This window comes from Rhea pennata, chromosome 4 (assembly GCF_028389875.1).
Source record: "Rhea pennata isolate bPtePen1 chromosome 4, bPtePen1.pri, whole genome shotgun sequence".
NCBI lineage: Eukaryota > Metazoa > Chordata > Aves > Rheiformes > Rheidae > Rhea > Rhea pennata.
Genome location: NC_084666.1, coordinates 29,947,847 through 29,960,873, shown reverse-complemented (window position 1 = coordinate 29,960,873; position 13,027 = coordinate 29,947,847). Strand labels below are relative to the sequence as shown.

Genomic DNA, 13,027 nt, shown 5'->3' with positions numbered 1-13,027 from the left:
TTTCCTTATTTTATCTGAATTAGATTCACTGTAGAGATAAGTCATGTAACAAAGAGATGAAATGTAGCGTTTACTACTGCAAAAGAAGACTATGTCAAAATTAGGAATAGACTCTTTTACTGACTCAGGAATTTCTTAAGCAACTGTCATAAATTTTGACAAAGTAGATGACTGGATGGTTTAATTCCACTATATCCTTTTGTTGTTTAACTTTGGAGGATAAGATTAGATTCTGGTGGGGTTTTTTGTTTGTTTTTGCTTTCCTTGACAAACTAAGAGTTAAAGCTTTTCACTCTACAACATGTTTATATCTAAGCTAGATGAAGACAATATAGGACTGTTAGGCTGGCCATATCTTAATATCTAGTTAGTTATTTAACACTTGATATTTTGAATATTATTCAATGTCCAAAGCATTGTAGGGAAAGAGATAGAGAGCACAGGTCTGCTCTTGCTGCTCTAAATTCCCTCCTTATTTTCACTCTTATTCTAGCCAGATAGGTCACTATTAGATTGCTAAGCAAACCCCCTCTCAACTATTGACAAATGACTGTTGTTAATATTTCTTGTATCATAAGGATATATAACAGAATTTTTAATATTAGTGAGTCAGTCTACTATGCCTTTCTTTTGAAAGTAAATACACAGAGGCATATTTTTAAAGAGTGTGTGTAGTCTTGAGGTCAAAGGTAGTTGAGGGATTCAGCTGTTTCGGAAAACTACGTTGTCTCCATGTCTTTGGGGACCTAGCACAGTGAATATTTGCCTCTTGTAAACATTTCTGAAGGTATGGCCCGCCTATGAGAAGTATCTCAAGACAGAATGAATGAATTTTGGAGTTACTTTGCTATTTTCCTTTTTACATTATTGAGAGGCCTTGCAGATCAATATCTTAGCACCAAAACCTCAAATTTAGAATGCTATGTGCAAGTTTTTGTGCAAAAATTCGTATTTGTGTGCGTAATGTATAAGCATGATTGACATGTTGGAGAACTGCTGAAGTAAATGTGTATGCAAATTACTAACCAGGTCTTTTAGTGTTAATTTGCTTACAGTTAATAAGTGTACAGGAGAGGTGTATATGTCAGCAATTCTGCAAGTGGTCCTGAACCTACTATGATAGTCTCTTAGCCGTATAACCCTTTGGAGATTGCCAGTTAGTTATGGAATCTTGTATTTGTTTTTCTAGGGAATGTTCTGATAGCTGCATTTTTCTGCCAACATTTTATAACTGCTTATTGGTGACATTGCATCATGTTAGATTTATACTTTTATATATCTGTCATTAAGCTAGAATCATAATTATAAGGCAAGAACATGAACCAGGTGAATGCTAGTACTGTCTGGAAAATTCAGTGTCATCAGGAGGTACAAATGTCAAAGCTCAGGCTTTTGTCTCTGTAATACTATGTGAAGCAGAAGAACTTTCTAGAAGTGTGTTTGTTAAAAAATTGTAAGAAAATTTAAAAAACACTTAAAATATTAAGGGACACGTTTTCAAAGGCATAGAAGGAAAATAAGTGCTTGGGCTTAAAACAAAGTGTGCAGAAGTGTAGATTTCACTGTTTTAACAGAAAGGATAGCAAATAGCTGCCCAAGCACTTATTTTCCTCTGCACCTTTGAAAATGTGTCCCTTAATATTTTTTTTTTCCAATGGCAGGATGTAGTGGTATATCAATTACTGGTGTTATACTAGAAAAGCTGGTTGATCTAACTAAATGGCAACTGCATTACAGTTTGACATGGACATCTCTTTAGAGCTGAAGCTGAAGATTTTTGTTATTTTTAGATTACAGATAAGGAATAATTTTGAATGTCCATTCTATGCCTCTTTATATGTTTCTAAACTACTTACTAAAAACATTCCTAAGTCATCTAGTCTTCATTCAAAGGATGAGTGCCTAAGGCTAGAAATCTAAGTGTTTTCTAATGCTATCTAGCCAGAGCATTCCTGTTCTAATGAAAGCAGTAGTTTTATATCATGATGTGCCAGGTATTGTAGTTAATTGATTATGTTCTCTGTAGGGAACTTTGAAGTAAGAAACTTGATTTGTCTCTGCGGAGAATGAAAAATTGGAGGGACTTACTGGCTCTATTAGAACATTGCAGCGTCTGTAGCATACTTTGCAGTATTCTTGATAGCCCAGCAGTACTTTTGGTTATTGGTGTGTTTAATGGCATACAGAGGAAGGCGATGAGAGACTTCATAAAATTATTTAATGGAATCGGATACTGATTTTAGGTGGGTATGAATAGTTAAGTACTTTTAATCAGACTCTTTTGTCAATACTGAATGTATAAAAGTAATATTTAATATTTGTAAGTATGAATCAAGCTCTGAATAGTGGCCAAGCTATGCTATAATAATGCAACTCAATTTGAAAAGTCAAAGAAAACATTCTGCATGTTTTATCAAGTTGTATTGGTTCATGATGGTCATAGTTCTGTGATTTTTAAAAAGAGAACTCAGCAAACATAGAAATATAGTTTCTTGGTCTTGCAAAAAATGTTAGCATAAGTGTGATATAATAATCTGTTATGCTGTAGAATACCTCGTTAATGAAATCATGTGTAATAGGTGTTATTCTATATTTAAGTATTGTAGTCATTGTATTATTTATAAAACAATAATGGAGAGAGGAAGCACAGTTAACCCACTGACTTTTCTTTGCTAAGAAGGATAATTAGCTACTAATGGAGACAATGAACGAAAGAAATAGTGCTAATGTGTGTTGTGTGATTTCCTAGAGTCTTATTAGCTGGACTAATTAAGAGATTTTCACTAACTATTAGTGGGAATTTATAGGCACAAAGACCTAATATCCCATAATAAAGGGTTTTTTTTAAAAAACTATGTAACACTTCATGGTACTTCTAGTGCTTAATGGTTCATATAGCCTTTCAATGCATTGGTATTTCTTCTACTTGCACTTTTCATTTAATTCAACAGTAGAGTTCACATTTTTCAGTGCTGTTGGTTTGTTTGTGTGTGTCTGAACAAATGTGTGAAGGAAAGAAGTAGGATACAGAAACAGAAAAATAATCTGTATCCAAGGAATGGAAGAGCTTGTGGAAAACGCAAAAGAGATCAGGAAACCTCTGAGAAGACTTTGAGGCACAAAGCAAGGAAACTTTTTTTAAAAAAAAAATTAAACTGAAGTGAATTTGTATTCCAGATAAATGACTCTACCATTGATTCCTCCACCTAACTGGAATAGTCAGATCTACTTTTTTGACTGGCTGCAGAGGTACTGAAGACAGACAAGTAGGTTTAAATGTGGAGCTGCATGAGACTAAACTACACAAGGTATTGCAAAAGATAACAAGTTATGTTGTTTGATTTCCTCACAGATATCTAGCACATATATGACCTGTACATACATCAACTGTAAATATGTCTGGTTGAGAATGAGAAGGTAACTAAAACTCATTACTTCATGAAGCAAATTAACAAGTAGTTTTTTACTACAAGAAGGAGGCAGAAGTCTGTCGCTCTGTACATTGTTATTTATTTATTACACTTGTCATCAACAAGGGTGACTATAAAAACCACAGTTTAAGAGGACTGAAAGTGCAGGTGACACACCATTATGATGGAAAAAATGATAGTATTTAGGAATTGTGAATGAATATCCAAAAGCTAGGCCTTTCTTTTCTTCAAAGACTGTGTTTTGGAGAAAGAAGAAATTGTTCGGTAATTTAATCTGAGATTCAAAGTTGTTGGGTTACTTTTTGATTTGAAAGGGAGAGAGAGGTACCATTCACTGTATAGCAGAAATATGTGCTTGTAGTTAAAACCCTCCACACTCATTTGAGATAGAGCAGAAAAGTGAAAGATCATCTAATAGGAATGAGTATGAGAGAGCATCCTGTGTCATGAGACAGGATCATATTTTTATTGATTGACTCCCTTAGTATTAGCTGTTATCAAAGCTAGATGGTATTTCTGATTCTATGACCTGAATGCCAGATTATTCATGTGATCAGCTGTGGAAAGACTCATCTCATATACTTTGGAAAACTGAGTAGTAAGGGAGAAGATGATCCAGAAGATGATGATACCTGCCCAGCTTTCCTTTTCAAGTGAAATGGGTAGGTAAACATCTGGTCCCATGTGATGCACCAGTGTTTGCACAGGGAACTCAATGAGCACCAGACACTTTCAATGTCTGGACATTGAAAGTGTCTGGTGCTCATTGAGTCCCCCGTGCAAAGACAGCCTTTCACGTGTCTTATTTTACTGTAGCCACCAGAAGGGAGCTCCCTTAGATATCCGGAGAGCCACATAGTAGCTCAAAAACCAGATATTAGCCATATTTGATATGTGTACTACATAGAACTGGAAATCACATTCCATAAAGGACAAAATATTCTTTTCTTCCTGTCTGTGGATCTCTGTTTCACACTAAAGGCATCCAGGAGGAAATTCATCTCCTTAACATCTCTGTCTCTTCCTCACTACCCACTCATGTCTGAGTCCAAAAAAATAAATGTGTGGTTCATTCTGGGATAGTAACCATCTTCCAGAACCACTAAGCCTTCTTTCTTCTTTGCAGTTCCCACTGTGCTGACAGATGTATTTTAAAGAGGCCTTGCAAAAAATATGACTTTTTTTACAATAACATATTTGTTACATTTACATGATGTTTCGTGTGTCCAAAGTTAGATTGCAATAGTACACCATTTCAAAAGGATATTTCTCCTGCTTTTCTTCATTCCCTATGAATTTCATTATACAGATTTTGATTGTGGAAATCTTCAAAACAGAGAGAAAGTCTGCCACTCACATGGTGAATGTCCATCTACTCTTTTATGTATTACTAGTATCATAAACTTGGCAGTGCTTGTGGTTTTTTATTTTATAAAGCAAACGACTGAAGTTCAAACTTCATAAGAATTTGTCTATTTAAGGTGAACTAAATAATGGAATATAGAAAAAAAAATCTTTAAAAAACTTTTCAGCTCTTGGAACTTGAAGGCCTAGTGTGGGAGAAGCTCTTGTAAACATTTTCCTTTTTTCATCTCTTGCATGAATGAACATTGGAACAGAAATAAAAAGCATGCACAAACTTCTCCAGTATCTTAGCAATGGCAATCACAGTCAAAAGATATATTGTGCAAAAAGCAGTAGCATTTTCTGTAAACTCTCTATCTGGAAAGATTCTGCTACATCATGGTCAGCACTGTCCCATAAAGGCTGATACAAATTGCAATAATGATTCTGTAAATGCCCAGGCAAAGAAGATCAAAATTGGTTCCTTTACAGTAAGCCACTATGAAACTAAATTATATATAGATTGTTATCTACTTTGGATCTTGTATGTAACTGTTTTTTTCACATATCATAATAGGTTCTTTTGCCTGTAGTTATTTCTGTTGCAATTACCACCAACAATGCTGACCTTAAAAATCTCATCTTGAGAAAATAGCAAATGAGGTTGACACACCACAGAGGTAGAGATAATGATACTATATAACTGCAGGACAACCTTATTTTGGCATATGGTTCAGAAACAAATGTTCAGAAAAAGTTGAGAGACTCGTTTCTTTGTGTGCAGTACTAAACTTCTGCTCTATCTTAAATTTGCCTTACAAATTTCTTCACAATGTGAAGAAAGTATTATGTTCATGTCTATAATTTTACTGTATTATGTGAATTTCCTAGCATATTATACATTATAATTATAGCTAAAGGTCCTGAACCACCACTGAAATAGCTCAGAGTTTTCTCCATTCACTTTAATGGGTGTTGGGTCTGGTCTGAGGTAGCTATGAAATATAGATTCAGTAAATAACAGCCTAATAAGTTGAACTTGAAGGCTGCAAGAATCGAAGTAGCATATACGTGAGTATTAAACCTTCCTTGCTTGCTATACAGCACTGGTACTTAAGAGGGCTTTTCCAAAAGCCTGAGGGCCTATAAATTGTTGGATAACCATAGAAAAATCTTCAGCCCTAGTTTAGTGAGCTATAGGCTCTGTGCATGGAGAAAGCTTGGAGCTTAAAAATAGGATTCAGAACATCACTGAGAGAGATGTGTAAGATAATCAGTAGGGAAGCAGTAAGGAATATCTTAAATCTCACCTTAATTTGTATTTTAGGCCTTTATTAAGTACTACAAGAACATGCTTTCCTTAACTGCAATACACAAACCCTGAAGGCATTCCTGGAGATAGTAGGTGCCTGGAGCACACCATCTAGTTCGAGATCAACATTTTAGGAATGGGAAAGAGGAATCAAAAGGGCCGATAACACTATCATCAGAAAGTCTGATCGTTGAAGAGAAAATTTGCTTCACTCTCTCATAATTTTTCCCTCCATAGACTAAATAAATCTGTGAGTGTATACAAGCCTTTTCTGAAGAAGCAGGTGATCAAATTGTTCTTAATGTCCTAGCTAAAATGAACAAAATAGGATTTGCAGCAAGAAGATTTTGATTAGATTAAAATCTCATTGTAAAGATAATGAAGTACAAGAACTTGATCCTAGGAGGGATTCTGGGACCCTTTTATTGTAATTTTTTAATAATGGGTAAGACAGAAGTGCCAGGATGGGCCAGGACACTAATTTTGTGTCACAGCTGTGCTACTGACCACAATGTGATAGCATCACATTTTTCTGCCCTCTGGGCCAGTACCCAGAAGTACTATAACTTTCATGATTCTAGATACCAAAGCATTGATCCCTAAGCCCCTTCAGAACTTGATCTGACCATCCACCCCCCTAAAAAAAGAAAAAAAAAAAAAAGCATCTCTTTCATTCCTCGTCAAAGCACTCACTCAGGTTGTAGAAGAATCCTCTAAAGGGATTTTAAACCAGCCTCTCTTATATCTTATGAAAGTACTCAAAAATAGTTACAGCAAATTGCCAAGATGAGATCCTCAGAGTGTCCCACATTTATGCTATTACACTTTACCTAGCATAAGTGATTATTTATTAGGGTGATTATATGGAAAAGGAGACAAACTGAGTTCCAGTCAGTCCTGTGCTCACTGTGACTTTTCTGGCTGCTCATGACTGGAACACCAGTCAACCTGCCTCCCACCAGCATGTCCTCACTGCCAGGCTGGAGAGTCAGGCTCATTCTGACAGTTTGGCAGAATCAGTGTATAACTGTTCTATATTTACTGGCTCCACTTTGGGGTATGTGACTCTTTCTAGGTCTGTGAAGCACAGTGAGAAAAACAAAACTACTAGGAGTCAGCTGAAGTTTTCTGTACAGTTGGACTACACCTCAGCTGGAAAAAAATTCAGGGGTCAGCAAGTCAACAAAAGTGGGGAATCATTTCCATGCACAAAGACAAAAATCTTTGATAGAAAACATACAAAATTCTCTTGTGCTCTCTGAAATTGCATGTAACATGCTGTCTGTGGCATTTCTTCTTCTGGGAAGATGAAGAGCTGAATTGCCTAAGGGTAATTTCTGGGTAGGCAATTACCCAGTGGTAATTGCCCCAGTTACCCAAAATGGAAGTGACTGAATAACCACAGTGCCGCTGTTTCTGCCTACAGTTGTACTGTGAGGGAAGGACTGAATTATTCCTCTGCATCTGTAGATGGAGAGAAAGGGCTTTGAAGCTTCACTCCCAAAAAGGGAACCATGATAGAGAAGGAAGCATCTCAGTTCCTAGGAGAAAAGGTTTTATAGCACACAGTTGTCTTAGCATTTCTCCTTGGCTAGTTTGGATGGTTTCCCACATAGGTGCTGATACTTTGTTATCCTATTTTCACCCCAAAAGTTCTAGAAAGCAATTCTATGCCTAACCTGGGGGTCTGGATTCTGCTGTAAAAACTGTTCATATAAAAGTCAGACAGTGTCTGTCTTTTTGTATATAGGGCTAAATCTTCTGTAGCTTTTATTGGCTTGCCATTTTTATTACTATTAAATGTTATAAGATATACTTAATTAGGTAATGTTATAAGATATACTTAATCTAATACTGTAAGTAGTTTGAATTGACAGTTACGGCAGTAAATGTTAGAACAGCTTATTAATCATCACTTTACAGATGGCTGATGTGAATTCTTCAGGACATGCAGGTACAATATGATCTAAAAATAATTTAATCAAAAATTTTCTTAGATCTTCTTAGATCTGTATGACTCATTAAAATAAAGGTCTATCATGCTGACTTAAAAAGTTATTATGTTTTGAAGAGATATTACAAATATGGAATTTGCCTCAGTTATAAAGGCATTTCTGGGCAAGGCTGACCTTTACATACATTGAACAGTACTTATTTACTGACTTTACTGTTAAATTTTGGAGCAGGACAGTACATGGTGCTAATAAAAAATATCAGCATTTAGCTTTAGTTTCTGAATCAAAATATATTATTTTTTGCTGTCAGTCCTGAAATTTCTCATTAAATCTACATAAAAAATTACTTAAAATTTTTTTTTGCTGTAACTGGTCCCAGGTAGACTTTATCAGGTATGATTGGGATAAATACCTATCTATGTATCTTACGGACACACACAGCTTGCCATAAAAAAAAATGTAATTGGAATTTAATTTAAAATATGAATAAATTGACTTAGAAAAAAAAACTTTTTTATTTTTCTGATACTGAGTTCATTCCGTAAAGCTAAAAATAGTCAAAACATGGAATTCCCTCCCTGGTGCCTTCGTGTTTTTACTAATAAGATAAACAGACGTGATATAACAGTGAGCATCAATATACAAGATCAGTATTGTGGAATAAGAAGATGTCATTTTATCAAAGCCATTGTTCTGACTGTAACCACACTTTAAGCCATTTCCCACTTGCTGAAAGTATTGCGGTAACATGCTTTCATCAAGTGGCTTTGAGTTAGATGGTATATTATTGCATTTACTTTTGTCAAAATTAACTCTGAGGTAAGAGTGCTGTTGTTACCAGAAGTGAATTGTTAAATCATTGTAGGAAACCCTTTAGGTTATATTCTTAGCTGCTTGTTTTATGGAAAAGTAATTCCCCCCATGCTTTGTTCTGAGCCCGACTCTATGAGGAAGGAATGTGCTCAGCACTTTTCAACCATCATTAATTTCAATGGGAATTGAGAGTTCAGTGCTTACAGAGCTGGCAAGCTTTTCTCTAAGTATCACAAGTTTCAACTGTTTAATTCTGCAGAGAGAATTTAAATGAGATTTTGAAAATCCACCCCATTGTATATATATTTGAACAAGATCATATTAATTGCAATATACTCACAGTGATTGATTCACAGATGTAATAAAGGGTAACAAAAAGATCATGTAACGTTTAGCTGGTGGGGTAATATCTAGAGGGAAGTGCACTTAAGATGGTGTGTAAAATGTAGGACAACAGCAACAATATACAAGCTGAAGAACTGGGTCCTTTTGAAACTTGGTGGAAGTATTTAAACACAGTCATGATTTTCAAAAGTGAAATTTTTATTATATACCTTCTAGTCCAACACATTTATTTTCTTTAACATCTAGAGTTCTTTTTCTGACTTTGATTGAGTAATTTAGGATAGCTGTAATTATGTCAGATGCTAGGTATTCTGGCTTTTGTTTTGAAGGTTATATTTTTGAGAAAGTCTTGCACTCATTTTCTGTTTAAAACATGGGCTGGAAGCTGGGGGTATGTCTGATTCATAGCTGCAGAACCCTTGTAGCTTGCAGTTTATGTATATTTGTCTGCAGAGTCAGAAATAGCAAGGTGTAAGCTCTCTTTCTCTGAAACATCTGGCTCTTCCCCATCTCCAAAATGCTATTGACTCCCCTTGCTCTGGATAGAAGAGTTCAAGTGCAGAAGGCAATAGAGTTATTCCTGATAATCTGTGAATCCTCTGTTTATAAACTCTAGCCAAACCCTACTGGGGGAGGGAGGAAGCCCCCAGCAAAAATAACCTAACAGCAAGGAACCTTCAAAGAAATCACCCTAAATGAACAAACTTAAACAAAACAGGAAGTGAATACAATCTAGAAAATCAAACCCCAAAATCATAGGCCAAGAATTTTCACTCTAACAAATGAGAAATGTCCAAATCTCCAGAAAGCTGGTTTTATTTCTTACTGCTGTTGATTTAATGTGGAAGATAGTTGGGTGCTACAACTCATCTTCATGCATCTCCTCACAGCATCTCCATGCACTGTGTCTACCAGCTTTGCCTCTGTTGAGGTTTATCCACTCTCTTCTGCAGCTCATAGGCTACTTGTACATCTTGCTCTGCCTGTCAGTGAATTGAGCAAGTGGACCATGTAGCTCAAAATACTTAAATTTAAGGTTATAATCTTTGCTATGAAATCTTGCATTCCATATTGAGTTTAAAAAGAGGATGCCAGAGAGCATTTTCCCTCTTACAAAGTAGGAACCTTCAATAATATATTTTTAAGAGAGTAATTTGTTTAATCCTAAGAGACAGCTGCAATAGTCTAAGGTCATTTAAGTGAAAAGAAGCTGCATAGAAGGACTCAGAGCAGCGCCACCTGGGTCAGAACAAACATTTAAAGAAGTAGTGTGTTAATACTTAAAGAATTTATTCATGCATTTTTTATAACTTCTAGCTTTTGTAGCTGAATGTAATGAATGGATCTCTAAGAGCTTGAGTCATCATGCCCGTAGCTTTTGCCAGTTTCCAGGCATTAACTTTAATTATTGATGCTTTCCCTAATAGACCTGATGGCACATTTTTAAAGTAAAGATTCTGACTTACTAAAGGCATGCCCTGCTGCCTGGCACACCGACTATCACTGGCAGAGGTAAAAATGGAGTTTCAACTTGGTCTTTAAATCAAAGCTTATTTTTTAGGCTTTGTCCTTTAATTACTCTGTACAGTGCTTGCACCTCTAGCGTAGGTTTTCTTTGAAGGAGTAAGTTTATAAATGGAGAAGAAAATTAAGTGTGAAGGATTTGAGAGGATTTTCAAAACTTGTGAAGTTGTTTTAGAACTTCAGAAGTGAACATGATACACATTTATGGTTTCATTCATTGACATATTGCCCTAAATATTTTCAACGACAGTATTTTGTGCTTCATAGCACTTTGGGTCTTCAGTACAGGTTTCACTTATTTTTCCCAGCACCTTTTTAGGCAGATAGCTGGGTATTCCATCCATTAGATGGAACAAACGGGCAATGAAAGGTGCGATGACTTGGATATCAGAGATAAACTTTGAGCTGAGGAATTCCTGACACAAGTTGAAATCAAAATGTGTTTTAATTTATTATTTTATTCACATCAGTGCAAACTCATCTTTACACACTCCTGTCTGAAATAAGTCCTCTTTCAATTTTGAAGTAAATGACCACACACACTCTTTCAACAGCTAGATTTGAAAAGATTCTTCTATTTTGATTACAGCTTCTTTGCAAAAAAAAACATGAGTTGTGTGTGTAAACCATCTGTCTCAACAAGTGTCTTTTTATAGATGATGGAAAGGAAATGTAGGTACATATATATTTTATTGTGTATGATCAATGTAACTTTATGCTAAAGGTAAAAGAATATAGTGAGTAGAGATCATGATTGAAATGAGGCAAAAAAATCAGCAGCATAGACTGAAAAGGGACTGGACATTCAGAAACTCACAAATTCTAATTCTGGCATTATACTGTCATCTTTAACAAGCCTTTAAATACTCTTTGTCTCTTTCACCTTTTATAAAATAGAATAGTTATGGTTCTACCTTGTGAAGATTGTTGATTTCTTATAAATCCTTTCTGGATACAGCTAGGCTGTGAGTGGTGGCTAGCCAGTGCTTGGTCTCGATTGTGTTACGTGGATTGCATGTGACAACACACCAAGAAGTGCTCCCACTTTGTACCCACAGGTAGATCTAGACAATACAGTATATAATATTTATATATGTGTGTGTGCATGTGTATGTATATAAATTATAATATAATTTTATATTATATTATATTAATAATGGATAATAAAAAATATCATGTAGGTATTCAAAACTTGACTGGACATCATCCTGGGCAACTTGCTCTAGCTGCTCTGCCTGAGCAGGGAGTTGGATGAGATGATCTCCAGAGGTCCCTTGCAACCCCAGCTATTCTGTGATTCTGTGGTAGGTTTGAACATAAAGAGCTCAGTCTGTGGAGTGGACTAGTGCAGCACAGATTCCTTCCTATTCTCAGTACTTCTCATTCCAGCAGGGATATTGGCCTTACACAATTTTAATCACTTTTGTAACAGTGATGTACTGTATATTATTTCCTATGGCATCAGAAGAATTTTGAGTCTTTCTGGATGTTTTTAATTCCACTAGAAGTTAAAACAAAATTAGCTTAGAAGACATAGGCACTGATTATTTATGCTATATTATTATTTGTATTTAGTGCTTGTTAAGGACTGACCATTATATAGAGACAAACACTGACCTGATGAACTTACAGTCTAAGTTAACTCATAGTACAAAATGCAGCTGGACATATACAGAAGTTTATGTGTACATGTAGAATATGTATAAATTCTAATGATATATTTTTTGAAAAAACTATAGTGAAAACTGGTAGATTCAAAGGAGTAAATATGGTATCCTGGAAAAGAGTCAGTGTGGCTTTGGTGAAGGTAAATCCTGCCTCACAGATTCTTGAAGTTCTTTAAAGGGGTGGGTAGACACATAGATAAATGTGATCCAGTTGAACTAGCTTTGGCTTTCCAAAGACTTTTGACATATCAGCTTACCAAGAGCATGTAAGGATGCTAAGCAGCCCTGAGATAAGAAGGAAGGTTTCATGGGTACATAATTAGTTCACAAGAAGGAAGCAGTGAGAAGGAATAAATGTTCTGTTCTCCCAGTGCTTTAGAAGTCACCAGTAAAGTCCCAGTGAATTTGTGCTTGAACCCACTGTTCAACTTACTTATAAGTGACTGGGAAAGCAGGATGGCTACTGAGGTGCAGAAGTCTGCTGTTGACATTGAGTGATTCAGGGCAATAACCTGCAAGAAAAAAGCAGAATTTCAGGAGACTGAGTAAGAGATGAAACTTAGCATAGGTGTAAATGAAAGATGGAGAAAAATGTAATCTTAACTTCAGATGTGAGTTGATGGCTTCTGAGGTTAT

General features: G+C 35.7%; 1 protein-coding gene across 3 annotated transcripts in view; it reads left to right on the top strand.

Moving 5' to 3' along the window:
- NMU (neuromedin U) overlaps positions 1-13,027 on the top strand; it is an 81,139-nt gene that overhangs the window by 2,614 nt on the left and 65,498 nt on the right. For 2 of the 3 annotated variants that reach the window (XM_062575589.1, XM_062575587.1), the window contains exon 1: positions 3,282-3,308. The exons of the other annotated variant lie outside the window; for it this stretch is intronic. The gene's annotated coding sequence lies outside the window, so the exon portion shown is untranslated. Of the gene's footprint in view, positions 1-3,281; positions 3,309-13,027 lie in introns of those variants that run through there. 3 annotated transcript variants of the gene reach the window in all.